Source organism: Prionailurus bengalensis, chromosome X (assembly GCF_016509475.1).
Source record: "Prionailurus bengalensis isolate Pbe53 chromosome X, Fcat_Pben_1.1_paternal_pri, whole genome shotgun sequence".
In the NCBI taxonomy this organism is placed as follows: domain Eukaryota; kingdom Metazoa; phylum Chordata; class Mammalia; order Carnivora; family Felidae; genus Prionailurus; species Prionailurus bengalensis.
Genome location: NC_057361.1, coordinates 70,977,189 through 70,981,300, shown reverse-complemented (window position 1 = coordinate 70,981,300; position 4,112 = coordinate 70,977,189). Strand labels below are relative to the sequence as shown.

Below are 4,112 nucleotides of genomic sequence, written 5' to 3'. Positions count from 1 at the left end.
CACCAGTCCGTGTAGCATGCATTGCCTCTCCGCCCTTCATATCCTCTTCTGTGGTCCTTTTGTCTATGCTTCACTCCTGAGAGTCCTTTCTGCTAGCCTTCTGGTGGTTTTCTGGGTTATTTACACAGATGTGGATGGAATATAAGCAATCAGCAGGACGAGGTGAGCCCAGTGTCTTCCTATGCTGCCATCTCCCCCTCTGAGTCCCCCAGGAATCACCATCTTCAGTTGTGTTTTTTAAAAATGCACACAATGGTTTGGAAATGCACGGGAACTGCTGCTGGATCTTCCTGTCCTCTGTGAGGACCCAGTGCGTGGTGAAGGCCCCTCGAGCTGCCACACTCAGCAAGGTGGAAAGTCTCAAATGTTTATTTTTGAGAGATAGATAGATAGCATGAACAGGGGAGGGGCAGAGAGAGAGGGAGACACATAATGCAAAGCAGGCTCCAGGTTCCGAGCTGTCAGCACAGAGCCCAACACAGCCCTCAAACTCACAAACTGTGAGATCATGACCTGAGCTGAAGTTGGATGCTTAATCACCTGAGCCACCCAGGCACCCCCAAAAAGCAATTATAATTGAGGACACTTTATATTTGCCTCTTTTGCCAGAACTAAGTCTGCCTCATTGAGTCTTTCATTTCATGAGCAGTATTAATTTTTCACTGCTGTCTGTGGCATGAATTATTCATTCAGGATCAAGACTTATGGCAAAATCTCTTGACTTAGCAGCAGCATCCCTTTCTCCTTTGCTTTCTTATCATCAGATTCACTGTCAGATATTTTCTTTGTGTACCATATTTTTCTTTGTCAGCTTTTTGATAATTAAGAAATGCTTTGGGGCGCCTGGGTGACTCAGTCTATCAAGTGTCCAATATTGGCTCAGGTCATGATCTCATGGTTTGTGAGTTTGAGCCCTGCATAGGGCTCTGTGCTGACAGCTCAGAGCCTGGAGCTTGCTTTGGATTCTGTGTCTCGCTCTCTCTCTGCCTCTCTCACACTCTGTCTCTCAGTCTATCAAAAATAAACATTATTGTTTTTAAAAACGATGTTTCAATTAACTCTGGACTATCTAAATTTTATTCAGGTTCCCAAGTATTATTAGCATCTGTAAGTCCTTTACACTTCAGGAAATACTCCATCTTCCCTTTCACTATACATTGGTTCAGTACTTTTTCCACCAAACTTCTTCTGGGCATGCCTCTTCTACTTTTTTATTCTTTCCATTCTGTTTCTTTCCCATTTTTTGCAATGTAGTTTTATTGGAAGCCATTATTAAAAGTTTTTCTTTAAATTCTAGTTAGTTATCACACAGTGTAATATTAGTTTCAGGTTTACAATACAGTGATTCAACACTCATGTACAACACCTGGTGCTCATCACAAGTGCATTCCTTAATACCCATTACATATTTAACCCATTTTCCCACTTACTCCCCTTCTGGTATCCATCAGTTTGTTGTCTATAATTAAGAGTCTGTTTCTTGGTTTGCCTCTCTCTTTTCCCTTTGCTTGTTTGTTTTGTTTCTTAAATTCCACATATGAGTGAAATCATATGGAAAAGCATTCCATGTTCATGGATTGGAAGCACAAATATTGTTAAAATGTCTGTATTACCCAAAGAAATATACACATTTAATGTAATCCCTACTAAAATTCCACCAGCATTTTTCCCAAAGCTTGAACATACAATCCTAAAATTTGTATGGAACCACAAAGGACCCCAAATAGCCAAAGCAACACTTAAAAAGCAAAGCAAAGCAGGAGGCATCATAATTCTGGACTTCAAGGTATATTACAAAGCCGTAGTGATCAATACAGTATGATACTGGCACAAAAACAGACACATAGATAAATGGAACAGAATAGGAAACCCAGAAATCAACCCACATCTATATGGTCAATTAATCTTTGATAGAGAAGGAAAGAAAGTCCAATGGAAAAAAGTCTCTTCAACAAATGGTGCTGGCAAAACTGGACAGTAACATGTAAAAGAACAAAAATGGACCACTTTCTTACATCATACATAAAAATAAATTGAAAATGGATGAAAGACCTAAATGTGGGACCAGAAACCATCAAAAACCTAGAGGAGAACACAGGCAGTAACTTCTTTGAAATCTGCTGTGGCAACTTCTTACTGGACACGTCTCCACAGGTGAGGGAAACAAAAGCAAAAATAAACTATTGGGACTTCATCCAAATAAAAACCTGAACAGTGAAGGAAACAGTCAACAAAACTAAAAGACAACCTAAGGAATGGGAGAATAGGTTTGCAAATGACATATATGATGAAGGGTTACTATCCAAAATATACAAAAACTTGTCAAACTCAATACCTAAAAACCAATCCATTTAAAAAGTGGGCAGAATACATGAATAGACATTTTTCCAAAAAAGACATGCAGATGGTTAACAGATATATGAAAAGCTGCTCAACAATGCTCATCATCAGGGAAATACAAATCAAAACTATAATGAGACATCATATCACACCTGTTAGAATTGCTAATGAACAACACAGGAAACAACAGGTGTTGGTGAGGATGTGGAGAAAAGGGAAACTTCTTACACTGTTGGTGAGAATGCAAATGGATATAGCCACTCTGGAAAACAGTATTAAGGTTCCTCAAAAAGTTAAAAATATCACTATCCAGGATCAAGCAATTGTACTACTAGGTATTTACCCAAAGGACACAAAATACTAATTCACAGGGATACATACACCAGAATGTTTATAGCAGCATTATCAACAATAACCAAATTTTGGAAAGAGTTCAAATGTCCATTGACTAATGAATGGATAAAGAAGATGTGGTATATATATATATATATATATATGCAATGGAACATTACTCAGCCATAAAAAATGAATGAAATCTTGCCATTTGCCAACAATGTGAGAGTATTATGCTATGTGAAATAAGAGAAAGAAAAATACCATGGAATTTTACTCATATGCAGAATTTAAGTAAGAAAATAAATAAGCATAGGGGAAAAAAGGAAAGGGAAACCAAGAAACTGACTTTTAACTATACAGATGAAACTGATGGCTACTGGAGAGGAAGAGGGCATAGGGAGGATGGGTTAAACAGATGATGGGTATTAAGGAGGGCACTTGTGATAAGCACCTGGTGTTGTATGTATGTGATGAATCACTAAATTCTATACCTGAAACTGATATTGCACTGTATGTATGTTAACTAGCTGGAATTGAAATAAAAACTTGGAAAATAATTAGAACTACCCTAGGATCCCGCAACTTCACTACTGGGTATTTACAAAAAGGAGACAAAAATACAAATTCAAAGGAATACATGTACCCCAGTGTTTTATAGCAGCATTATCAACAATAACCAAATTATGGAAAGAGCCAAAATGTCCATTAACTGATGAATGGATACAGAAGATATGGGGTGTGTGTGTGTGTGTGTGTGTGTATATATATATATATATATAAAGAATATTACCCAGCCATTAAAAAGAATGAAATCTTGCCATGTGTAATGACATGGATAGAGCTAGGGAGTATTATTCTAAGTGAAATACGTCAGAGAACAACAAATACCATTTTTAATTGCAGACTCGAATAGCTATTATCCACCATCTCCAAGTTGTTCCAGTCTCCAGTCTGCAGTGTTTTTGGCCCTGTAAGCCTCAAGCTCCAGCCACATCAGAGGGGGTTGGGGGTGGGGAGCTGTTCTGGGCTGGTGCCAACAGGTGTGGATGGTAAGGGGTGTGGGTGGGATTACAACGTTATTTTATTGGGTGGATAAAAACACTGTCAGTAGTCAAAACAAAAAAAAAGAAGTGTTTGTTAATTTCTTTAGTGTTAGGCATAGATTTAGAAATTAAATATGAAGATAGTAAAAAGACAGCAGTGCTTTTACAGAGAGTTCTTCCATTTACCGAATTTTCATGATTCTCAATTTTTAATAAATGTTTATTTAAAATTTTTTTATGTTTATTTATTTTTGAGAGAGAGAGAGAGTGTGAGCATCAGTGGGGGAGGGGCAGAGAGAATGGGAGAGACAGAATCTAAAGCAGGCTCCAGGCTCTGAGCTGTCAGCACAGAGCCCGATATGGGGCTCAAACTCACAAATTGTAAGATCATGA

General features: G+C 38.1%; 1 pseudogene; it reads right to left on the bottom strand.

The window, feature by feature from the left end:
• Positions 1-570: 570 nt before the first annotated feature.
• LOC122476899 lies at positions 571-3,611 on the bottom strand (annotated as a pseudogene).
• Positions 3,612-4,112: the final 501 nt, after the last annotated feature.